The sequence below is a fragment of the Columba livia genome, chromosome 8, assembly GCF_036013475.1.
Source record: "Columba livia isolate bColLiv1 breed racing homer chromosome 8, bColLiv1.pat.W.v2, whole genome shotgun sequence".
Lineage (NCBI taxonomy): Eukaryota > Metazoa > Chordata > Aves > Columbiformes > Columbidae > Columba > Columba livia.
In genome coordinates, this window is record NC_088609.1 from 6,667,926 (window position 1) to 6,694,581 (window position 26,656).

Genomic DNA, 26,656 nt, shown 5'->3' on the forward strand with positions numbered 1-26,656 from the left:
CAAACAAAACACATCAGTTGAGCGCTCCCAGGGAAGTAGCAGGACCAGAGCAAATTCCCAGAAAAAAGCCTTGGCAGCGTTCCCTCCGCTCTGCGGCTCCGAGCGAGACGGAGTAACAGAGCACGACACATGGAGCAACAGAAGCTGAACGATGCACGTGTTCCTGCAAGGAAAATTAACAATATTAGCAGGGAGGGGGAAGGGAAAGCACTTGCTAACAAATACTTATTAAAATACAATCCTATCCTCATCTGACCCTAATTCCGATTAAAGAAAACTGGACAGGCTGGCATCACTGCTGGGGCATTCAGGCGATTTCACTGACCATCCATGTATGTAATTGCCCAGGAGGTCCCACAATGACCCCCTCGCCTCTCCTTTGGCAATCTGAGATGCGCTGGTTTAAGTTACCAGTATTTTGAAGGCCACTCAGCCCTCCTCTCAAGGCTGCCAGGGTCTTCTGATGTAGTCAAAGCATCTTTTTCACCATTGCCTGTCTTGGATACAAAAGGACACTCCAGTCACAAGTCCTGCAACCCCCACAGAAGATCTCCTTCCATGTTTTCAACAGAGACTGCCAAGGGATGTACTCACCACCCCAACAAGCCCATGGAGCTGGTGTGCTCCATAAAGAGATTAATCTGCTGCTCTCAGTAGGACTTGGGGGGCTTCAAAAGCCATCTAGCTTAGGACCCATGTTGCCTGCCCCACCAGTAGCTACACCACTATTTCAAAGATCAGATTTTATTGAGTTTAGGGGCCACATGCATAAGAACTCTTGGTAAAGCTGGACACGTGCTGAGCGGTTTGACAGACTCATGGAAAAGGCCACCGTTGCTGACCCCTGCAGCATCCCTGATCAGTCACTGTCCGTCAAGCCTAATCACGTGGCATAATGATATTCCCTAAATAAGTTTTGCATTTTACAAGGAACGAAAAAACAGGGGGAAAAAAATATGCTGCAATAGAAGGGGAGAGGTGAAGCTCAACCATTGTAAGAAACCCTAAAGACAAACACACATTTCACTTTTTGAAATCTGGAGGAGAGTTGATTTTCTGTTCCTCAGCTTCAATTGCCGCTTTGCTCGTGAGATTTGGCACCAGCCCAGGTCTCCTGAGGAAGCAGAGGCAAGGATTTTCCAAAGGATTTGTCACCCACATCCCCTCCTGCAACACTCCCTTGGGGGTTTTCTAATGAGCAAGGTTCTCCTTTGAATAAACCTGCTTTAAAAAGACTGGGCCATGGCCACGAGAAACCCAAGAGCAATAATTCTTCCCCAGCCCCAGCTCCAAGCCCAGCGTTTGCCTGCAAGCCCTGCTGCCCTCCACCTGTTTAAGGAGGATGTTTTCATTATTGTTCAATTTGCAATAGGTTTAGCTTCACATCCTTCATTGGATTATTTTTATATTTAATGTCCTCTCTTCTCCTACTCTTCTTTTTATAGACTGGTAATCCAAGTCCCTTGGTAAGGCTGAGTAATCTTGATCAGATTTTAATCAAAGAAAGCAAGATCTTCAGCTGCCAGTATTGATGCATCTGCCTTTAAATATTTGAACGATGCCGATTTACCCTGGCGAGGCACTGGCCCCATCCTTTCAGAAAATTTAAATTCCTTCCTATGCATCAAGCTAAAACAACAAGACAGAATAAGCAACCTGCTGTGAAGGGGTTTTAGTTTATAAAACCAATATCCAGGATTTCAGAACTAAATGAAAATCTGAGATAATCCCTTCCCAAATCCAGCCTGGGAAAAGCACTCCGGACAGATCAGTATCAAGTAACTTCTTAAAACACACTTTCTCCTCTGTGAAAATAGAGGCAAAGGGAAATTACCCACAATGCCTCACTCCTTGACATGACCCAGAGAATTCACAAATGGAAAATGCATATTTCACTCATTCGGGCTTCGCCAAGACAGACCTGCTTCTGCTTTGTTCAGCAATGACCCTTGTGTCACTGTCAAACCCCAACATCCAAAAATCAGCGTATTAGTTGGAAAATAATGAGATTTCTGGAATACAAAATGCTGGCTCCATTTTCCTTACCTTTAAAGACGATATCTGCCAGCTTCCCTCCATAGATTAGAAAGATTAAAAAAAAAAGCACTTAGATGAAAGAGAGTCTCATCTAATTGCCTGAGTCCAGGAGCTGAGTTGGAGGTGGAGATGGCGGCTGTCCCACAGAACTTGTCACTATTTGGGCTGCAAACAGTATCCAAGTGAAGCCAGAAACAGATTATTACCTAACTAAGACTCCGGTAAAGGCCAGACAAGACACTTACACTGATTTACTTCACATTCAGAGGTAAACTCCTGAGAAACACAAGGGATTTACAGGTTCTCTTTGGTCATTTCTACAGAGACAGAAGTTAAATCAAAGGCAACACATCTGGTACTGACGCTGGCGCCATCTGAGGAGTTGCACCAGCTCATTGCAGTAAATTTGCAATTCCATCCTTACTGCCAGGAGGTCATGAGGTCTTCAGGGTTTGTCAGAACTATGCTCTGGTTTAGGCCCAGTCCTAAAAAGCGGGAGGAGAATCTGAGGACCTCAGTCCATCCTTCCTGCAGGAGGCTGAGGTTTCCTACTCACTGTTGGCCAGACCTTCTCCCTCCAGCTGGGTTAGCGAACAAGCTGGCTGGGATCAAATCCTATCCTGCTCCACATATAGATGTCTCAGTTTTGCTCTCCACACCCCAAAGTCAGGCCAGAGGAAATATAATCAGCGTCTTGCAAGAGCCCAAGACACAGCCCAGCCCCTGAAGAGCACTTGGATCTGTAAAATGTCCTTCATACAAGCCCAGTAAAACCAGTGACCCATTCAACTGAGCAAATACTACAGAATTAGATGCTGTCCTCCTGAGGACAAACCCCCAGAAGTGTCATTAAGATGCTGTTCTTCATTAAGGGGACCAAACCAGGGATGGGCATTAAGAAAATATGAGCCAGCTGATGGTTGTAAGAACAATTATAAAAAGACAAAGAGCTAGGGATGAGGAAAGAACAAGGACTCCTCTCTTTCCCCATGGCTCCTCCACAGCTCTGTGAGCAGAAGAGTGCTCCAGCGAACACAACCCCACCGATTTCTTTCATACAAGAGGAACACTAAGCAGGCAAAGCCCTGTACCATACCCAGGGACTGACCCCAAATACCACAGGTCTGAGGGGTTGTCCAAGCAGAACTTGCAAATGACTCTTCCCACTCACTGCCACCCCAGAACTGATTTTTGGGGAAGCAGGGATACGTAGTCAGCCTCTCTCGCTTGGGAGAAGTCAAAGGTGCTGACACACAGAGCCTGCAGGAGGGAGGGAAGAAAGGATAAGTGAGCACATGCCCATTCTCTCAGTCGTAGCAACAGGGAGGTGAGAGACACCAACACATTCAGCACCAAGGGTTAAATCCAAATCACCGGTGGCTCTTCCATGCTTTGGACTTGCCAGACAAGCAACACACATGGCATCAATCCAGGTGCAAGCTGACACTTGGGAAAGCTACAGCAAATCAGCTAAGGTGGGACTCGGCGCAAGTTGCATGTTAACAGGCATTGCGTGTACATTAAACCTCCCTGTAAACAGGCTCATGTAGGAGCCTACATGGAGAGCATCTGCAGGGGGGTTAACGAGCTTCAGTTCCTGCAAGCAGACCACGTCTTTTGTCCTTTCGTATTAGCTCACCCAAGCATCCCCGACTCGAGACACAGGTTCCTACAACAGATGGTCATCTTAGTGTCCGTGTGTAGTGACAAGGAGACAATAACAGGTGGCCCAGACAGCAACTGAAACACTTCACCCCACTTGCCCCAAAATAGGTTCAAGATCATGCCAAGGGCAACCAGGATCAAAGCAAAAAAGATGTCACGCATAAGCAGTTCAAATTATCCTCACATGCTGTCTGCACCGTTAAGATCTCAGCTGGAACATGTTGTCCAGTTTGGGATACTGATCTCCAAGACAGTATGAACAATTGGAGACAGTCCAAAGGAGACAGACAACAGTGACTAGAAATCTATAGGAGATGGTTGGCAAGGAGAGATGGAAAGCATTTGTGATGCTCAGTCTAGAGAGGACAGAGACGTGGTTACAGTCTTCAGACAAGCAAAAAGGAAAAGCAAAATGGAAAGAGGGAAAAAAAAAACAACCCTGTTGCCAGATCTATTGTGTAAAGGACAAGAAATCCTAAGTTTAATTTAAACAAAAGGACCTTTCAGTCAAACATTAGGATAAACTTTCCAAGCGTATGGACAGCAAAAGTACCAGACAGTTGCCAGCTCTCCACTGCTTTCTTCAAAACATCCACAGTTAAATTAAACCCTTTGGGCTACGCTACAGAAGACCCCATAACTCAGCCACGAGGCAGTCAAGAGAGTTACGAGCTCATTCTGCACTGTGACACGGGGAACAGATAGTCCAATGCCAGCAAAAAAGGAATTAATTTAAAAGTCATCATAAAAAACACCAAAAAAAAACCAAAAAGCCACACAGCAGCTGCAGCTTAGTGGGCCTTTAAAAAGCCTTCCAGTGTGAAAAGGGCAGCAGGGGAGGGAGTAGGTGCCTGCTTTGGGGGCTGACAGGAGCCAGGGGAACGGGGAGGAAGAAGCCACAGCAAAGCTGGACCTGCTGGGCTTATGGCAAAGAGATGGAGAAAAGCTGAGCAGCAACACGCGCCTGCCCCAGCGAACTCCTGCTGGAGTCGAGAGGATGCCCCAAGAGCATCCAAAGCTGCGCTCTTGTTAAGCGGCTCACCCACAAGCAAGAGGGACCTGCCCTCAGACTCTCCTAAACTTTACCTGCCTTGGAATACGAGCAGGAGCACCATCCTCCCTGGGTTTTCTGTGCTGGCTGCCTGCTGACCTCCTGTGTGAATAAAAAATACAGCCATTTTCTTGGCGGCCTCGTCATGGCCCTGCCTTATTCCAGATACATTGGCTGGAGTGAACTCCTGCATTATATCTTCAGATTTGTCCAAGCCAAAACTTCTTGTGCTCTGTGGCCCAAACCTCCCTGGATTAGAGCTCTTCATACATTTTTGGCTGGATCTGGAGTTCAGGGAGCTGAGAGATGCTTGGAGAAACCGAACTCTGCCTTATTTTTCTCGGTACTCATCAGAAACACAGCTTGATACAGATCCATGATCAAGTCTAACCATCTGATCAAGAGTTCCCTAGTGACGCAGACAAGGTTTGCAGCAGCTTTCACTCCAGATCTAGCCATTCCTGTATGCCAGACCAAAATTTTAAGCCCAGAAATATTCCTCCTGAGTTTCTCCTCCCACGTTGACCCGTGTTTGTGAGAGGCTTGGCCCAGACCACCACGCTCACTGTATTTGTGAGAATGAGTGCAGACAAAGTCAGCTCACCTGAGAAGAAACTTCTTGACCTCTTCCACCACCCCTTTCCCCACGTGCATTGTGGAGAGACCGTGAGACACGTCTGCAGTGAACTATTATCCTCTGCGCTCTGCCTCCTGCTTTGTTTATAGAGAGTTTGGGTAGATTTGTGGGCCTGGTGATGAATTATAGGAAGGAAAACAAACATATTTTACTGTTCTGGGCAAGGCGTGCTGGAATCCTGTGGACATCTGGAGGAATTATTTGCAGAAAATTAACATTGTTTGTCATTTGCATGATGAACTTCTGGATCTCAAATGAATGATGGGAAGAAACCAGTGGGAGATGTTCATTATCCCTGATGGAGTGAAGCCCCTTGACATGATGCTAAGGTCACCATGATCTACGGACCTGCTGACTGACAACTCCGAGTGCTCTGGAACTGAACACACAATATAACTGGGGGCGTAAGCGATCTGCCACATTAAATGCCGAGGCGTTAATAATTGTTGCTTGCCTCTGATTGCCGGAGCTTCAGATGCACTTGTTCTGGCTGTCTCACAGGGCACGCACGTTAACTCCTTCCTGGCTCATTTCAGAGGACACAAAATTCAGTCCGAGGCACCCGCAGGGATCCAGGCAGCCTCACGGATTAAGACTTCCACGCTTTCTTGTTTATCTTTTGATGTCCCTTTTGGGAACCTGCTCTCCACAGATCCCTGACATGGATTCCCCGCCTCTACGGTTATAAATCCCAGGTGACAGCAGATGACATGCCTTCATCAGCCGTGCAAGGGAGACATCCAAATTCACAGCATGGCAGAGAAGCCCTCCAAGATTTCCCAGTACCACTGTGCAGCACACTTTATTTCCTCTGTATGTTAATATTTGCCACTTGGGAGGTAACTTCAGGTGTTTTCCTTGCGGCTGTAACACATACCGATGCCAGGGATCAGCTTTTCTTGGAAGCTGGGAGCACCGCTAGCTGCAGGGCAGGGTGGCAAGCACCCAGCAGAATCGTGTCTGAGAAACATCGCCTTGCTTCGATACAGCTCTTAGCATCTCAGTTTCTTCCTTTGAGAAGCTGAAATATTCTTTGATCTGCTTCTGAATTGTTGCTCTTAATTCCCTTGAGTCAGTGTTTTGCAAACTTGGGGGTGAGGTCCCCTCTGGTTGCCAAGAGAATAGGCAGAGTTGGGGTGCAGAAGGGATGGGGGGCTCTCCAGAGGAGCGGTGCGGGTGCATCAGCTCTGGCAGCCTCATTAGAGAGGGATGCAAGAAAAGGAGAGGGCACCTGGGTCCAGATGGAATTCACTCACAGAAGCACTGCTTCAAGCGCTTTTGTGAGCACCTCTCAATTCATTTCTCAGTGCTTTCACCCCGCTACCTCTCAGCAGAGAGAGCAGCACTCCCCTTCCTCACAGGGCTGCTGCGAAGACAAATTCGTAAACACTCCTGAGGCAAGAAAGCAGGAGAATGTACACCTGATGAAAGATGTCATGAAAAATCAAAATGTTTCAGGCACCAGGACCACCCCAGCATCACCACATGGCAAGGAAAGCAAGGGAAGTCTTCTGCCGTGGACCACAGCCTCTCAGGAACACGAGGGATGTGCGGACAGATAATTACACTGACAGTATTCTCTGTGCAAAGGTACCACAAAAATATGCTGACACCTTTTCTTATATCAAACGAAGCGCCGCACTGATTAACGCTGGCAGAAAAATTCAGCCGCTGCCTTTCTGAAACATCTCGAGGCCACGATGCGATGAACAAGTGGATGGGGCGATGCAGTTTGATTTCGCCCGGAAGACAGGGGGACAAGAGCACCCTATAGATTTGGGGCAGGTGTGGAGAGCCAGCACGGTCCCCACCAGCGCTCCCTGAACAACTGCAGCTCAGGGAATGGCTCCACTCCAAGATCTGCCCCCCCGCTCACTGGGACCAGAGCCGAGACAGGGAAGAAAAATGAGCATCTGGAAGTCCATATGAATAAGCTAATGCCGCGGGGCTGTCAGTCATGTGCTAATACCCTTAGCTAAAGAAACGTATTGATCCTGATTGCCTGGAATTGCACTTGAAAAGGCCTGGGTGACATTTCCAAGGAGACACGAGCTACTTTCAAGTCAATTAGCGGCATCGGAGGATTCATGCCGAGGGGACGCACTCACCTCCGAGGAATGCCAGGAGAGAATGAGAATTGAATTAAGGCTTTTCATACACCGAGAAACAAATCCTTTAATGGCCTATAACAGCTGACGGGACACCCAGGGTCGCCAAAAGCATGCTGGCAGCAGCTAGGTGAAAAAGTTTCCCTGTGATGAAGGTGGGGACTGCAGAGCAGCTGAATCCTTGCTAAGGGCCCAGGAGGGCACGCAGAGCCGCACGGGGTAATCCTCTGCATAAGCAAGCAGAGGGAAGCAAAGCTGAAGTTCCAGGTCAACAAGACATGTAAAGCTCTTCACTCCTCTCCAGGTACCTGACCTCCCTCGGGCTCAACAGAAACACTGCAGCCAGCAGCATCTCACGTACGACTTGAGCAGTGTGCGACCTTTGTGGAGCAGGCATTTAATGAGGTCTTTTGCCTCCTTCCTTCCCCAGAAAATTCCTTCCTCATAGGGATCCCAAAGACAGCCTTCAGACCCCAGGATCTCTGGCAGGTTTGAAACCAGCACAGCAAATCCGAAGGCAGCAAAATTAGAGTAACTCTGCAATCCCTCCAATATCTCTGCTTGCGGGTGCTATGACCCATATTTAGTTTCCATGGTTCCTTTTATGTTCCTATAAACATGAGGCTTGTACCTGAATTCAAGGCTTTCTGGACAGCTTTACAGAGATGATTTCCTGCTCTCTCGCAGCAACTGCAGTCATTTTGTCTCGCAAGTCAAGGAGTACAACCCTTCAATTTCTGTGCAGGAGGGCCAGGAGCTCCAGTGAAAAGCCCTTCAATCCCTTCTGCAGGGTGAAAGTGACCCCAGCAGCTACAGAGTGATGGAGAAGCCTCAGACCTGAGCAGGTCCCAGGAGTATTTGAATCTTCCCAAGTACGGCAGAAAAAACAACATTGGAAGAGAAGCCAGCCCACCTCTCTTCTCCAGTCTCAGTTCTGCAACGAGCTCTGCAAGCTCTCAGACACTGTGGGCTTCCTTGTGACAGCATCCCTCAGCCATGAGCCCAAAGCCATCTTCAACGTATTTGTAAAATCTGGAAGCCTCAGAAACGTCAGCGTGTTCTGAGTGTTGCAGCAGCCCAGGAAAGCTGCCTCTTGCTCCCACGTTTCAAAGCCCGGTAGTTCAGCCTAAGCCTAAGAGCTAAATCATGACCTCAGCCTCTTCCTCATCCACCCACCTACACCCGGGATGCTGCAGCAAAGGTTCCAACGGGGCTAATCCTTCTGGCAGGAAACCACCACTGCAGCAGTACGAGTTTTAATGGGTGTGAAATCACAACGTTTGCTGCCCATCCTCACCACAACGCAGGTTTTCCTAGCCCAGCACAAACCAAGATGCTCTCAGTGCTCTCCTGGCTTTCCCCCTCCTCACTGCTACAGTCCTGAACCGAGGAACAGACGGCCAACTCTGCTCCCAAAGGAAATCACATGCAAGTTGTTCCTTTCAACTCCGCTGAAAAAAAGGGCCCATGTTTATAAACCTACAGGCTTTGAGCAGAATCAATGAATCTCCTAATAGCCCCTGCAGACAGGAGGAGACTTGGGAAATGGCTTCTCCCACGGGTTCACCAAGGAGTGTCCCTCGAGTTTTTAACCAAACATTTTCTCACTGGAGATCCTTGCACAGCCAGTGATTTTCCAGAGCAGAAAATGAAAGCAGAATCATGACACACATCCGACAAGTCTTGCAGAGCCAGAGCCAAAATTCTTTCGGTGACAGAGATTACGCACACCTAGGACCACTAACGTCTATCCAAAGCATAGCTATAAAGCTCAAGGAACACATTTTCACTGGAACAACACAGCGCAGGGTGTCAGGCTACTTTTGCAAGGTCTGCTAGGAGCCTGGATCTCAATTAAAGCTAGCAGGGCTCAAAACAGCCTTTTGCAGTATTTCCAGCCTGTACATAAAACATGGGTCATGTTATTACTGAAAGCACCCGAGAAACACAAATGTTGGAGGCTCAGCTTCAAAGTGACCCTTGTTTCAACACCTGCGTATTTTCCTAGGTGGATGGATGATGGCTCAAAGCGACACATGGCTATCGTTTAATACTAAAGAAGCCAGCCAGACCACATTGATGAAGACAGAGCTAACACTCACACATAGAGCGCAGATACACAGAGGTGACTTTTCCAAGGCTACACAGTAAATCCAAAACACAACAGAGACTTAACCCCAGGTCTTCCAAACTCCTCTTTTGCCCCCAGACCATTGCAGTTTTCTTTCTGCTTGCTGTTAAAAAAACAGCTGAAGGGATACAGTAGGGCTGCATGGACACGCTCAGCAACCAGTCCTCTAGTGAGGAGCACAACCAAGAGAGAATCCGCTCCCTTTGTGAGATGGGAAGAAAGCAGAGAGGAACAGCAGGGTGCCCCTGACAAGATGGGAAGGAAAGCAAAGGGGTTTTATTTTTTGCCTTTACTGTAAAGAGATGTCTCTATTTCCCTTATTAAGAGCAAGGCTCAGACCTAGCTAGAGAACAGCAGGAGAAGCTAAAAAACGGAGTCTTTTCAAAGCACCATTTCTCTATAAATATCAAGCATGAGCCATTGCCCATGAGAGCAGCCCATTACATTTCTGGGGCTCTCTTGCTTAGCCATGCAGGAAGCCAAACTGGTTGGGTTAATGATCCTTTCTGGGTTTCAAACAAAGCAACATCATCCCCCTAATCACCAGCAGCTCAGAAGGACCCACTACGGCACTAAGCCACTGTACAACATGGGACAAAGTCAGCTTTGACTGTCCCAGGCTCTGTGGGGACAGTGGTGATGGTTCAGCTCATTTCCAGGCCTGAAGGACCATCAGCTCATCTGTATGGAAATGTCACCATGTGTACTGGCACGTTTTATCACTCTTTAATAAAAAGAGGGGTGGGAGGGGCTGATACAACTACCCTTAGCTCCAGCAAGGACCCTGCCATGATGCCCATAGGGCCACAGATGCTGTAGGAAGGCTGTGAGGACAGACAGAGGCACCAGATGTGGGATGTCTTACCTGGCCAGGTGATGAGCCACTGGTTCATGGTGTTCTGTGCTGGGTGGAAGGGGAGTGAGCAGGTGACTGAGAAAGCTGGAGGGATGGGAAGGACCTGCATCAAGTTTTAAAGCTATTTGCTCTGGCTCTAGGTGCCATTCTAAATTCCTTCTACCCTTGGTAAATAAGATACAAAAACCAACCTAGCATGAATTGGAAGAGGACTCCGGTCATGTATTTTTTTTCATAGCCAGCTTCAATTCTCTTCAAACCCCAGTTCACCCCAGAAATCCCCATTACAGAGGCCTCAGTGAATCCAACAACCCCAGGAGTCCATATCCTCGCACCAGGAAAGTTCTTAAATGCACACATACACCCCCAGGGGAGATCTTCCCTCTACTTTCTTATATCTAGATCCAAGGGCTCAGCTGTGTCTTCTTACATAGATTTTTTTTTTTTTTTTTTTAAATGGAAGCAGGGGAATTAAGTTTTATTAAAATAAGTGCTGTGATTCTCTCTGTCACGTGCTCCTGCAACACGGGAGTTCAACACGACATGTATCACCAGGAGGGCCACCAGCCAAACTGCAAGAACTAGCAACCAAAAAGACCTCGGTTCAGGCCAGAGACAAGGGAAAGACACCACGACAAGGGGCTGAACATCTTGCATTGCTCTCACGTGTGTCCTCAGGTCAGGTGTGGAGCAGCGACGGTGAGGCAAGGCAGCAAGGAAACAATGCTGATCATGTTTTCCTTGCCCTGTGCCATTCATCCTCTAAGGCTGTTACAGCCACAGCCACGTGTTCCCCACACAGCTACAGAGAGAGAGAGGATTTTATTTTCTCTCTAAATCTAAATCTCTAATCCAAAAACCCACGGATAAAAACCAGGCTTGGGAGAAGAAACCATGTCCAGTTTTCACTACCTAAGAACTGGCTGCACAGCAGCCTGGGTGCCAATAGGACAGAGATAACGATACTGAAGTGGATAAAATCAATTGTTCTGTAAGAGCTTTCTGGGACCATTAGTTAATTAAGCTGCCAACAGATAAAGGTCTGTATAAAAAGCTCCGATCACCTTCAGCACCCAAGATTAAAGAAGAGGAGTGGATTTTGGTGCCCACCCCCTGCCTAATGCAAAATGCAAACCTGTTCTTTCTCTGCATGCTCTCTGCCTTCAGACAGCAGCAAGAGTTAAAAGCAAATCGTTCAGCAAAAGCAAAGACACTGCCAAGCAGATGAACACCAGGGAGAAGGCAAGCACAAGCCCACGGCTTGCAAGCTGCCCAGCTTTATTATTTTTTGAAACAAGGACGTCACTCAGTGCAAATATTTTTCAAGAAGTGTGAGGGATGCAATACCTGTGATGAGCCCCTTCCAGATCCAACCTCCTCTTGGGAGCATCATTTGGGAGATGACAAGCAACTTTTTGCTTTGTCCATCCTCAGCCCACCATCCCCATAGATGCTGAAGTGGTTTCATCCTCACCCAAGCAAGGAAGGCCTGATCCTGTCCATGCTGTGCTCCAGTGGCCTCAGCAGAGTTAAACCCAGGCAGGGTCTTCCTAAAGAGTTCTCCGTTCCACAAGGTGAACTGAAAAGGAAAAAGAGATTTGGAAGCCAAATAACAGATAGATAGAAATAGACTGCTCTCTGAAGTTCTTCAACAACAGGGCATTCTCATGAAAATCACATGATATCATGAGGTCTCAGCAAATAGATAAGACAGAGACAGCAATTACCTTTTTGAACATCCTTGAAGATACTACAGGACTAAGCAGTGCTCTCCTCAAACCTTGCCTTTCCAGAAGTAATGGTTTCCCAGTGTACCCTCACCCTGCTGGTGACCCACAGAGTCCTTTTGTAAGTCCCACACTCCCATCCTTACATTTAAATCTCTCACAGGAGCTGAAGCCAGAAGTTAAGTGGTTTACACACTTGTGCCGAGATGAGCAGCATCATTTTCTCCTGGCTCCCCACGTGAATTACAGCCCCCTCTAGGCAGTGCAGAATTGCTTTTGAAGAGCGCCTAGAAACACTTCAGCACTTTCTGAACAGATAAAAAGAGAGCTGTCGAATCCAGTACATTTTGAGGAAAAGAGAGGTTTTGCTTCCCGATGGCTGTTTACAGCGCTAGCACAGCCTGGCTGGGATAGCATTAACCACCGTCGTGCTCCGGCAAAGTCACCACTCCCCCCGCCATGCTCCTTTTTGCCAGAGGAAAGAGTAGAACATTCCTCCAGCAGCCTCTGGTTAACACATAAATCCCAGCAAACCCATACACCTCCTGCTGCCACCCAGCTTCTCCGAGGCTCTGCCTTGCAGGGCACTCAAGCCAAAGCTGGCTCCTGATTTCAGAGCCAGTTGGAGGGCAGGGGCAGGAAAGGCTGTGAAAAGAGGAGCTGTGGGAGGAAGACATAGGCACATCCCAGCGCTTCTCCGAAACAGGGCAGTAGGACCGGCTCCCGGTACATCACAGCACAGGCACAGAGCAGAGCACCAGCAGGAGCGTGACCCCAACAGGGCTAGTGGGACCCCAAAACCAGCAATGAAATCAAGTGACCAAGCAGCAGCGTTTTTTTCCTCCTCCCTCTGTGTTTTGCTTATCCCAATCTCACAAGGCCTTCCAGCAACGCACAGCTCAGGAACACCTTTCATTCCTTTGTTTAAACACTTTCCAAAGCCATTTAATCTTTAGCATCCACAGGATCCCGTGGCAATGAGTTCCGCAGCTTGCTTACACATCGCAGGCAAGCAATTCCTCCTTTTGAAGCATCCACAAAGTCATTTCAGTGCAGATGCAGAACGAGATGAAAAAGCAGGAGGCAGTCCGAAGGAGAAGAAATAAAACCGTCACAGTTCTAGGAAGAAGAACTGGCAAAGAAAGGTTAAATGAACTAGGTTCATCCAGTCTAAGGAAAAAAAAAAAGAAAGAAAAAGAGAAGACTAAGGCTAAGGCACAGAGGCATAACAATCTTCCAGTAGCTAGCAGGTTATTAAGACAGCAGTCGATTGTTCTCTGTGTTTGCAGTGGCAGAAGAAGAAGAAATAATTTAACTTGGAGCAAAGAAAGCTTAAGCTTAGACATTAAAAACAACTTTCTCACTAGAACAGATACCAGGGAAGTTGCAGGATTTTTCACTGGAGACATCTACAGAAAGGTTAAACAAACACCTGTGCGGAGGGGAAAGGTGTAATTGATCTTGCTTCAACACCAACATACGGAGTAGATTATCTGCAGAGGCTCGTTCCAGCCCTCTGCTCTGCGATACCCACAACAAAATTTCCAAATGCTTTCTTCATGCATTTTTAATTGCATTTTAATTCTTTGTCCTTGTATAGCTCAAGACAAGTGTAAAAAAAGAAGCCGTGTCTAATAAATCAGAAATTACATGTTTTCCATTTCTCCAATGTAATAAAAAGACGTAAAAGTTCCAAATCAGAATAGATATATGTTAAGCCGTACAGTTGCACCAATAAATATGCATGGGTGTCGCGTCCCCTTTTGCTTTGCCAAAAATAGGACCAAATTATGCCAGCCAATGAGAAACTATGTTTCATTAGGAAATGAACTTTGAAATACAAGATTAAAACATGTTTTTTAAATCAAGATTTCCTGCTTGTTGATTTAAATCATGATTAAAATGGGTGATTTAAATCAGCCATCCTGAACAAAACATGCACCTTTCCTAAGTCTTTAGGGTGGAGAAGACAGCGGTGCCCTGAAGATCAGTCAGCTAATCTAGTTTCTACAGCTCTGCTCTTTCTCCAGCTAAGCAGTTCTACCATATTCATCTTCTCTAAAGAAAAAGCAATTTCCACACCCAAACTCAACACCCCCAGAGTCCCTTTCGTTACCCTTCTCTGGCCCTCATGCCTGCACAGTTCTCCTGCCCAAAGAGCATCATCAAGAAAAATTTCAAGCTGACACAGAATCCGTCTCAAACAAACTTCCCTACGACAATTATAATCAGATCCTCCTTGGATGCAAATCAGCGTTTCTGAGCGTGGGCTCCAATCACAGCTCGTGAATAATTACAACAGGATTTCAAAAGCCGCCCTCGAGAACAAGTGGAATGTGGAATCAACATTCCTTCTCGTGGGGCTGGGAGAACACAGACAAGGAGGGAACTGCCCTGTCAGCGCGACGTGGAGCAGTGAGCCCCAAAAACCTCGTTACAAACAGATTTTTGGACATTTCGCCCCAGAGTTGGAGCTGTTGGAGCTGTGGCTCGTGTCAGGGCTGCACTGCACCTTTGCCAGTCCCTAGCCACCTCCAATACGATCTGAAACTTTTCAGTCCTGCGGCTGAGTGTCTTGTCTAAGCCTTTCTGTCTTCTTGTTCTCCTCCCACCAAGTGTCCTCTTTGCTTCTCAATGGACAGGGCAGCTTGACACATATGAGGTGCAGAGTGGAGTTGGTCTAAGTGAACTTCAGCCGGTGCCTAAAAAGCCACAAGTTTTATGGGCTGAGGAAGCTCTGGAAGCCCCACGGGGAGCTCCAGCCATACCCCACACGTTTGGGTGGCACATTCTGGTCCAGGGATGGGCAGCCCATGTCTCCAAGGTCATGTCACAGGCTCCAGACTCCAGAGACTATTTGATTTTCAGACTATTCTGCCAAGACCACCACCAGAGGTGCAGAACGCTGGTGTTTGAGCACACTCTTGTCTATCAGAACTAGGCTCATTTCCCTGGGGATACAGACACAGAACGGACTGAGATAAAAAGCAAAATCCAAAGTGTACCCCCATGGCCATGACACCTTCCAGCTTTCTCTTTCCTCCAGATGAAAGATCAGTTTGTGGTTCTGAAGATTCCCCACATGGTTTCCTACCATTTTTATTTATTTAAGTGATGTGAGCTCTGGAGGAACAGAAAGCTGGCAAGGAAGCTGAACTTCAGATCTTGCAAAGCCAGAATGACTCTCCAGTCAACACATGCAGAGATCCAACCTACCTGACTGACCTCCATGGGCCACGTGGCATATCCCAGCACCAAAATCTGCCTTTTCATATATAAGAAGTGGAGGAACGTACCCTGAGCTGAATAAAGAAAACTTGTCCACAACATACATTGTGTGAACTGGAGGCACCCAGGTCAGCCCAAGACAATAGATCTGGGAATCACAAAGATCTCAACCCCAAGTAATCCATGCAGGTGCCTCGTGGCCATTTTAACTGTCTTGGTGGTGGCAATTTTAGTGGAACAGGAGTAGAAGAAAGGCATCAGCAAGGATGGAGGTGGAAAGGACAAATATGGAGAAATAACCAGAGCTCTAAGAGGGAGCAGACAGCCCAGAATCAGCTGGAAACGTTCTCAGTGCATACTGTGATTTCATCAGAAACAAAACAATTTCGCAAAATGATATTTCAGCAGGAATCCAGTAAAATGAAAATTCAGGATTCTACTACCACCACAAAAAATTGTCATTTTCTCTGGTTTGGCTTTTAAGAGTCAAAAATCGAAGAAGTGCCAAGATTTTGAATGCATTTTTTCTTCTTTCTTACCCTTGCCATTAAAAGAAAACAGAATGAATGGCACCCAGGCAAGATTCACCTTCCTTTCCCTTCCTACCTATTCTAACTTGCCAAGACATCCTTCTTTTTTAAACAAAATACGAAGAGTCTATGAAAGGAAAAGCTAGATTATGTTAAAAACTGCATTTGCAAAAAGTCAAAGAATCTTTGACAGAATAGAAAGACAACAAAAATATTACTAAGTTTTAAGCCTCGCATTAGGAGAGAACCATAGAATATCTCAAGTTGGAAGGGATCTCTAAGGACCATAGAGTCCAATGCTAAGAATAGCCCTTCTCGTATTTGGTACAATGGAAACTCTGGCATTTTTTTCTTTGATCGCTGTGGTGTTTTGTTTGGGATTTTTTTAGCAATTTAACGTCTTCCCTGTGCATTAAGTTGGAGAGAACAACATGGCACCGGGCAAGTCAGGCTCAGAATTTCCAGCTTTGGCTCAAAAAGTCAAAATCTGTTCTTGATCTCTTGGGTAGAACAGCAAAGAGATGCCAGAGTGAGCTTTAAAAAACAAATTCAATGCCTTACACCGACCAAGAGGTGTCTGTCATCCCAAGCACGAAAGGCAGGCCAACACCTGAGCATATTTTGCAGGTCCTCCTGTGATTTGCAAACTCATCCCCATGACGAGAGAAAGCGGCAGCGAGCTCCGGTCTAGTCTGTCTCTCCTGCTCTCAAGCAAGCAAACCGGCTGCCTGGCCCCGGTTTCTGTCTTCAGAGACAGGAGTTGTTAAGAATTCATGCCCACTGCCAACGCTGCATTTTTTTTGGAGAGGTCCTGCACTCAGGCAGAACTAATGAGCAGGCGAAGCAAGAGAACGGCAGTTAAAGCAGAAAACACGCACACAAATGTAGCCAAAATGAGAATGCAGACTTATCTGTAGGTCTTCTCCCCTCCGAGGTGCTTCAGCAGCATCGCATAACGAAATGTTTACCCGGGGGAAAGGATGATTGTCATACCTGTTATACGGATGGGGAGGCTGAGGTAGGAAGGATCTAACTGTACCCAGACGTACTGGAGGGCTGCGTTCGAACTGGGGCTGGGTTTGGAAGGACTGATCCTGACATATTCATTCAGCTCAGGAGATCACAAGGTGAAGACAGCGCTGTCGCCTAGATGGCTCCGAAGGCTGCAAATTCTCAGCTGTGAAAATAGACCAGATAATACCTGTCTGAAGGGGATTTAACCTGCCATACTTGCAAAATACTTCGCAGTCATTGGACAAAGGATTTTATCAAAATACAGCCAGAGGCTGGACAAGATATTAACCTCCCCCTCTATCCAGCTACTGCAAAAAAATCCTGCTGGTTTCTGGGAGCAGAAGGCACCAATTCTTCCTTCATTTCTGTGCATAACAGCCGTCCTGCAGAGCATGTGCTTACCGCTAATAAGAACCCTAACTGAAATGGGAGAGCAGAGAACTTAATCACATATAGAAATAGGACATGCAGAGAAAGGATTCGCAGAGGGACCAGCTCCCCTTGCACCTGTAGAGCTGTTTACATAACGAAGGATACTCTTCAATGTACACATTTCCATGTATATTCAGCTTCACCGAATTGTGGCTGCTGGAGAATCGTAACTAAAGCATTTCTCACTCGCATCTGTTTACGTTGTTAAGCCATAATGTTACAGCAGCATTTATGCCTTTTTCCCTTCCCTTTCTCTTCCCCTGCCTGCTTTTTCCCCAAGCATCCAATTTTTTAGGCCTATAACCCTGAAAATGATGAAAGCCTCCCATTGATTTCAATTGGCTTGTGTTTAAGGGCTTGATAGCAGCGAGAAAAATTGAATGATCATCCATTGAATGAGACAGATTTGGCCCAGTTCCCTAGCCGGTGTAAATCAGCACGAGCCCACAGAACTCAGAAGCTCCCTGCCCTCTGCTGATGACTTAGCCCACTTTTATGCACACAAGGAATTTTAATGATGCTGCCCTTGCCTTGACGGCGCATGGACCCAGCGTGCAGCTTTTCAGGATGCTCAACAGCTCCAGCTCAGGACTGTGCACGCTCTGCCTCATCGACAGAATCATATAATGTCCTGGAAGGGACTCACAAGGATCATCGAGTCCAACTCCTGTCCCTACATAGGACAACCCCAAAATTCACCTTCAGGGCATCCCGTGCCACAGGCTGGAAGTCAGCACGGTAGCTTCCAGGGTCCTTCCCTGGGGCACAAGCCTTTCCACCACCAGCAGGTATCCCAGACCACTGGATCTTCTCTTCCGGCAAAAAACCCTGCTAATCCCAATATTCAAACCAGGCTGCTCTAGATACATTGCACCAATACTTTGAACTGCAGCACAGAAAATAGGGAGGGATGTTTATATTGGAATTAGGCCAACCTGGGACCCTGCAAGGAGACAGCGAGGTGAAAAGGCACAGGGAGGATTTGCAGCAGCACATGCCTAAGAAAAGAGGCGTACCAAGCACAACTCCTAAGCCACACTGCTGCTGGAGATCCTTTGGAATTAGCTTCCCCTCATGATGCAGGTATTCCTTCCCTCCACGTTTCATCTGTAGGCCTGTCCAGCCCAGGCTGGGTGATGCTGAGAGGGGCAAGAGAGGAGTGAGGAGGCAGAAGCCAGGGCTAAACCTGTTTCTTCCATGAGTTCTCACCTGATTAGAGACATACTGCAAGAGACAGGCTGGAGGAGCAAGAACCATTTGTCTACAGCCTCAAGCACTGATCAGCTGGATCCCTCTTCCCCCGCAGAGGAGATTGCTGTAGTAGTCCAGGAAAGGAAGGGAAAGGCCAAAGCAAAGAAACAATCAAGCTAACAAGAGGAAAATCTCCTCTGGCTGGTATGTCTCTTGCTCACCTTGATTAGCTGAGCAGGATATAGACATAAAATTACAATTGCTTCCTCTGTTCCCCCTTGTCCCCCGCCTTTGTGTGGGGAAGATGTTAAAAACGTCAGGCTTGATTTACCCTGACACTGACTGACTCACGACAGCTGTAAATCCTCCCCACCAAACGCAATCCCCTCTTTACCTGCTGCACGGCTGCGGATGGCAGGGAGAGGAGGTGAGGAAACACAGTTTCCCCCTCTCGCTGTGCACATCAAGCCCAATAACTTCTTCTTTCACCCATCTCAAAACAGGAGACAGGCAGCTTTTGTTCAGGTTGCTCATGCTTCTGCGCGAGTGTGTTTTAAACAAAGCCGTGCGATATCTCTTTCACTTTGCGGCCGTCTGTGTTCATTTCTATTGATGCAAGAATGCGGGTACGTGCTGGAACACACACGTTCAGCTCAATCTGACCACTGCCAACTGCATTACAGCTCCATTTCACCAGGTGATCAGCTCCAAAAGGAGAAAGGGAAGAAAAAATATAAACACCAACCTGTCCTTGTGCAAACTTCCAGGCAAGAGAAGCACAGAAGGCAATAGCTAAAGTGTGTTTTGGATAGAATAGCAATAGAAAGCTCTAGGCAGGAGGGAAGGAAAGGGAGTGGATAAAAGGAGAGATGGAAAGATCTCATAGGAGAAGCGGATGCGGTGTGATCTGGGATAGAGTTCTGGCATGTCTCCAGAGGCCGACGCAGTTCCTACAGGACAGAGGTTTTCTTTTAAAATTACTAATGGGCTGATTTGCAGAGCTGCCTGGCTCCCAGGTCTCCCACAGAAACTACTCCTCAAACATCATTAACATGTGTGCACTGCTGAGAAAGCCTTGCAAACACGACCCCGCAGCCCCGCTGCCTGACTGTGGCAGTCGACTCAAACAGTGCTGACACGAGAGATGAAAAGGATCCGCGTTCCCTGCCCAGCCATCACACACCACCCTCACACGCCAGGGTTGGCCACGGTGCTGTCATGTCTCGGAGGCGGGATGAGATTCACACATTCGGCTCTTACCTCTCGTGTCTTGGCCTCATGTGCTTGCGGTGTCCTCCACCTCTCCAAGCCCAGCTGTTTCTGGTCAGGAACATGACGTAGCCCAGCAGCATCACGGCCCTTACTCCGTCACCTGTCCTGTGCTTCCTCATTCAGTACACACAGGCTCAGATGGTGGGAGGAAGCTCTGAGGAGAGAAAGAACTGTCAGTCGGACCGCAGCAGCTACAGCCTCCAGCACACAACCCCTGAGCCCATTGCCAACCAAGGGGACAGAGTGAGCAGAAGAACACAGCCACAGCTTTGCTGAGGGGAGGAAGCAAATGAGCGATGGGATATCTATGGCCCTCTTCTTGCTGCAAACCCTTCGGTTACATTCAGCATCCCCCTGGGATCTGCCTTCTATGATGATCCAGGCCTGCTTCACATCTGTTCTCCTCTTCTGGACTCCGCAGCAGCACACGGCAATGAAATCCATATGTAATTAAGCACTTCAGAAAAATGAACTTCCCTTCGTTTGCTTTAAACCTGCTGCTTAATGAGTTCACCAGGTAACTCTCTGAACTTGAATCACAAGACGCTGCAAACAATCATCTGTGTCACCTCTTCTACTCCGCTCTTTACTCAACTGACACATCTCAATCTGATCAGTCTCTCCTTGCATGGAAGCTCCTCTCTGCCTCTGATCACAGTCTGCATCTTTTTGAGGTTTCTTTCCCAAGAGAAGGTAGTCATAACTCCAGCAGTGGTTATTTTAAAGAGAGAACTTCATTCTCATCCGCCTGGTAACAGGTCTAATTCCTGGGTTTGACCACCACTGAACAGGGATGAGACATCTAAACCCCAAACCAACGTTGGCACAGAGCTGGCCACCACGCAGAGTTATCAACAGAGCCCAGCATCCCCTTGCCACGACTATTCTAGATACTAAAGGATCAACAAAATTGTTCACGTTGTACTTTCAGGAGGCTGCTGGAAGGATACTTTGTCAAATTACTGGAGGGACCAACAAGACATATTCTGGAGCTTGAGGCTACTCGTATTTACTAGCGGAACCACTACCGAGTTTATATCTTATCTACAAAAACAAACCCAGAAACCTCTCCATCCCAAGAGGCAGAAAACACCATTTGCACAGTACAATACAATGTGACAATTCTCAGCGACATTGGCACGCCGAGCTCCCTTTTGCAATCTCCCGGTTAAGAAAAGTCCCCAAAAAAATGTGTGTTGTGTGATAAACAAAAGCAGCACTGCTGGAACTCCTGTGATATGGAAGCCTGTTTCTCTGTAGTTATTTATAAACTCTTCTTTCCAATAGTCAGTACCTCCATAAACTAGAGCAGATCAATACACCTGAAAAGTTAGAGGCAGATCAGAGGGAATTAGATGACATTGGTGTATGCATCTTTAGAAACTGGAAGAGCTGATCAAAATGCATAGGTCAAAAAAGTGAGGGGTTTTTTTTTGCAATCAAGTATTTTCACCGTTTCCAAATATTTTTTTTCTACATGTCTGACATAAAAATTTGCCTATTTTATATTTTATTTATATTTTATTCTCATCCTCAAGACCAAGTAATTTCTGATGTTTCCAACTGGAAAATGCCAGAAATCAAATGTATTATGGTTTTGGGATGGGGGATAAATTTGACATGGCTTATTTTAGCTCGAGCCTTTTTTTTTTCTAATTTTTCACTCAATCCCAGTTACTGCTTGACTTTAAAGCAGTTCAGAAAAAAAAAAAAGCAGCATTATTTTCTGAGCAGAAGCACTGCAGCTTCTGGACAGACGTGGTTATTCTTCATGTGCAAAAAACTTACAGGCTCCAGGCTGCTGAGACAGACCGGAGATCACCCCCAGCCATGGGAATGCGAACACAGCGTCAGGATTTCTGTTCTCCGAGGCCAAAAACTGAGTCCAACTCTCCCAGTTACCTCCAAGCGACTTTCCCAGGCTGCCTGCAATCCAAATCAAACCACATCTGACTTCAGGCCAAGTTTAGGAAACTTGGTTATCTTTCTCCCCCTATCCGATGGGAAATGGCAGGTTGAGAAGAAAGAGGAGTGAAAAATTAACGCAAGCACTTAACATGTTATGAAATTGCAATATGCATCTCTAGCCTGGCCCCTGGTCCTCAAGTCCATACATTATTTAACAGAAAAGAAAGCGTAAATGAGCCAGAACAATAGCTTGAGGGAGGGAGAGGAATATAAATATATATATATTTAATTCTTTAAACCATGCCCATTAGTTTTGTTTCTTATTTAGGATACTGCATTAATCATGCTAATATTTTACAGCCAGGCTGTACACTTTAGCCATTACTTTAATCAAAACCATCAGCGTACCCAAGAACATGCTACCAGGTGGGAATTGCTGCTACCGCTTGCTGTTAATTACTTTGCATTTTACAGCAATCAGCAGCAGGGGCTGAGATCATAATAAATTCATGACTTATGGGTCCATAAAATCATTACCGTAGGAAAATATGTTTTATCAGGCATTCGTCGGGCTGCTGCTCAGAGAGAGATTTCTTGAAGGAAATGACACCCATGAAATTAAACCAATCCTTGCAGTCAGCAGAAATGCTAATGTGGGCACAAACAGAGCCGAGGCTTGCGCGGAGTGGAAGGAGGGGAAGATGGAGAAGGACTTTGCCAGCCTGGAAGGAGGAGAAGCACTTGGGGGGAGCCAGTGCAGGTGGGACAGAGGGAGGAGAGAGCACCAGAGGGAAAGGGAAGAACCAAGATGAGGACGCACGGCTGCTAAGGGGTCTCAGCATCATCAGTATCCCAGCCTGAACTTGCAGGAACATTGCTCCATGGGGCATCTAAGCACAGGCACAGAGAGGGGAAAAGTTACTCTCACCCCTCTGACAGAAGGGATTCTTCCAGCTGAAGATGCAGCTTCAAAAACCCTGGGCTGAATCCCCTCTCTCACCGTGGTTCTGCAGAAGGGAACACAACACATTCATGACTAATCACAGAATCTGCATTTAAATGATACACCTGTGGCTTTGCACATAGGTAACGCCAGCTTGGCCTTCACCTCCTATCCCCAAATAGGGTCAGCTAATCTAACAGTTTTAATTTAATCACCTAAAACCCCATGCAGATTACATGAAGTGTTACAGGTATCAGCACAGGACACCATTGTGGGTGTTGAGCACAGCAACACCATTGTAGTAAAATTGGGAGCGACAGTGAAATCAAGCAGTGTCAAATTGACATAAAGCAGCAATAAAGAAGCCTCAAGATTCGAGAAGCATGAAAAGAGCCTAAAGGAACTTGCTGAATATTTTCTAAGTCTTTTCTGCACTTGCATAAAATCCCATGGCACTTCCAGAGTCATTAGCCCTGCCAGTTCCTAAAAAACAAATAAGTTCACTTTTAATTCTTTTTTCCTCTTTCTTGCTTTCCCAATCTAAGACCAACTGAGTTTTCTTTGGCAAGAAGCCAGTGGCTTTTTAAAGCTCTTGTGTTTCTTGGCCTGTGAAAATGACAAAGTGGAAGATCAACTAGAAAATACCCCCCAAATGTTAAATTGGCCGAGCCCTTATTTTTTACTGTTTGTTGCAGTTCAAAAATGCTAAGGAAACTCAGTCATAGCTGGTTTGTTTGGTTTATTCGCCTCTTCCAATTAAACTGTGCAAACAGGGAACATTATTTAGTGTTATTTAAGCATGAAATTATAACGGATCATTCTAAATATCAACGCCCTAAAAATAAATCTTTCTATCAAGGCACAGCAGATCTAGATCTACCAGCTTGTTAACATCCACCGAGGTGGGCAGATGGCAGGAAAACCGCAGTGGAGAGCTCTATGTGTACAAGATTTGTTGCTTTTCTTTCCGATGCTCTTGAGAACCCAGGCAGCTCAGCTCCAGGACCGCACTGCTGGGGCTGCTATCAAAAGGGACATGGTGGCAGAGCCAGCAGTGTGGCCAGAACAAGCCTGATGTCCCATAGAACATCATCCTGCAGGGTGTTCTGGGTTCTCCCACTTCTCTATAGCTCAGAGTCACCTGCAATCCACAGAGAAGATTCCTCTGGGTCTCACCTCTGTGAGAAGGTTTGTTATTCCTTCATCTCTGGGAGGTTTTCCCACAGGAAAAATGTGTGTGCAGCACCGCACCCCAAGCAGCTCCATCCATGGGGAATGAGGATCCTCACAGCCTTACAGTTAAAAAAATCAGGACTCTTGGCCAGATCACATTGTGGCTCCCTCACCAGGCATTGCACCAGGATTTCTTTTCTTTAAAATCCAGGGAGACATGGGAAAACACAGAAAGGGATTGGCCCATGCTGGCCAAAAGGAGGAGGAATGGACCTATGCCATGGGAGATGCTTCCCAGGTCTAGTTTAAACTCATCAGAGACTTCCACACCATAGTCCAACAAGCCAGCACCATGCAGAAACAACAGCCCCAGGACCACATGAGCCTGACACCAACCTTCATCCAGCCTCCAGCTACCTTGTGCTACATCAGAATGTCCTCAGGGTCACAGCTGGGGCCTCAGAGCAAGCCCTGAGGCTCAGGTTGCAGAAAAGTTTATGCCCAAACCTACTGTGCAGCCCCACCAGTCCCCCAAGACAACCACAACCCTTGTCCCCAGCCCCACACGATGAGCTCCCCACAGGCTGCAGCAGTGCCACCCAGCCCCTTCCCCTCCTCCTGGATTAGAGATGATGCGCAGACAAAATCTCCAACCCACAGCTTGTTCGACACAAAGAGCAGGTTGCAACGGAGCGCTGCTGTCCCCAGACACGCTGCTTTTTCTTTGCAAGCTGTCTTTACCTTAAGAAACCCCAATCACTCTAATCCCTGGAAGTAAATTGCTCCAGCCACAGCCCAGACAGCTGCTCACTGCTCAGCATCGCTGGCCTGGCTGCAGTCCTGGCTGAGAGTGAACAAGGAGGAACCAAGACCTGCAGGCAGATGCTCCATCAGCCCCTCAGGAGCTCCTAACCACGCAGGGCAAGCAAGTCACAGCCTCTCTGTGTGATAAGCTATTTTTCTTTGGGTTCAGCATCTCTAGTTAATCCCTTCCCTGCCTCCCCAATGGACAGGAATGATTCAGACCACACTTCAAGATCTCTCTGTATTACTTCTCCCAACAGCACAACATAAGGGAAGCATTTGCCCAGAAAATACCACTCTCTGGCCAAGCCTGCTTTAACCCTCAAGGAAATAGGCCCAATCTCCTGGGCTGGACTCCCCTGTGTGTCCCAGGGCTGGACCCTCATCTTTTTACTTCCCTGTAGTGGGTTCCAGGCTGGCTGTTACTATTGGGGCCATAAGTAACCTCATCTGACAGGTACTGCAGCCCGGAGATTTCCCCGTTATGGTCCTACCCGGCTATAAATATCCTTTTCTTCTTCAGGGAAAGAGCGTCTGACCCAAAGTGTATGAAGCTTCCTGACAGGCTGCAAAAAAAAGAAGAGAAGAGGTTTAAATGTCAGCTAAAACAATCTTCATTTTCTTTTTTAAATTTGCAAAGCTCCCCGAGTCACTGGAGTGAGGCATTTGCCTGTTTGAAGTTCAGCCTGAAAAATCCTTTTGCAAAATATTTGCTGAAACACAATAATGTTGGAATTGGAGGGGATTAAAACAGCTTCTGTCCTTGCCCCATCCCCCCATGAAGCCCCTCTTTAAGAGGGTTTCTGTAGAGGCAGGGACTTACATCCCTATATCTTGAAGGCACAATACAAAAAAGAGAGGGAAAGAAATAAAAATGTAAAGCTTCTAACATCACTGTTATTGAAATGCCTCATTTGACATTTTGACTGTTTCAATTAGCTAACAAGGAACGCTCCACTTAATCCACCCTCAGATGCTGAAAGAAACCAAGTCTTTCCCCTTCCCCCATCAGATCCCGCCTGGCAGCGACTTCCCAGCCTCCGGAGAAATCCCAGCAGGGTGACGGCTCCTGCCCCGGGGGAGCCATCAAGCCAGAGCCCACCCAGCCCAACACCGGCTGACACTGGGGAGCATCCTTCTCCCAAACCCTCTGTGCCCTCAGATGCAGCAAGTCCAGGGAGGTGCACGAAGGTTTTGTAGGAAACTAATCCTAATCACCTTCTGAAATATTTTGGCTATCTTCGAGCTCCCATCCCCAAAAGGCACACACACTATCATAAATCCAAATAGCAAGAAACCCCATGTCTCTGCATCCAGCCTCTAAGCAGTGTCAGGGTTACATCAAATAATAACTCCTGATCTGCTTCATTTTAAACCAGTCCTGGCGCTTGCCTGCTCCACAACCACTGGAAGGGACCAGCACTTTCCTGCTCTAACATGCAGGAGCTTCTGCTTGTCACCAGCCCCCCAGGTTCATGGCCAGCTCCTAACTAGCTGTCCTTGTGCTTACTCTAAATAGTTGTTCTCGCTCCTGGCTATTTCTGCTCCGATATACACTCAGCACATCACCTCAGCCTTGTTTTTGTGAAGCCGGACTCAAGCGTTATAGGATTTCTCTGAATTTCTCTTGTGGGCCTCTTTATACTTGCTCCCACTTGACTTCACTGGTCTTCAGAAAGAGTGGTCAGAGCATTCTCATTATTCCTGCTGTGGTCTCACCATACCAGCTGACAACAGTGCTAACACTTCCTCCAGCCCAACAGGAACACCTCACTGGGGCTTCCTACCACCCCATGGCTGCATCTCATCATCCTGGTGCCTCATACTCTTCAGGGAAAATAAAGTTATGAAAGTCCTGGGATGGGTTCTCCTGGAAAACAAAGAAAAAAAAAGTCAAAAATCCTAGAGACTGGGACTGGAGTCCCAGCCCTCCCTCACCACAGCTTTGA

The 26,656-nt window shown here is 47.1% G+C and overlaps 1 protein-coding gene across 1 annotated transcript in view; it reads right to left on the minus strand.

The window, feature by feature from the left end:
- The window catches only part of SEC16B (SEC16 homolog B, endoplasmic reticulum export factor), a 115,258-nt gene that overhangs the window by 22,988 nt on the left and 65,614 nt on the right, over window positions 1-26,656 (minus strand). The window contains exons 34-39 of the mRNA XM_065071711.1: window positions 26,218-26,577; window positions 25,202-25,273; window positions 22,716-22,794; window positions 21,668-21,805; window positions 19,868-20,033; window positions 11,960-17,147 (exon numbers count right to left, since the gene is read on the minus strand). The gene's annotated coding sequence lies outside the window, so the exon portion shown is untranslated. The remainder of the gene's footprint in view (window positions 1-11,959; window positions 17,148-19,867; window positions 20,034-21,667; window positions 21,806-22,715; window positions 22,795-25,201; window positions 25,274-26,217; window positions 26,578-26,656) is intronic.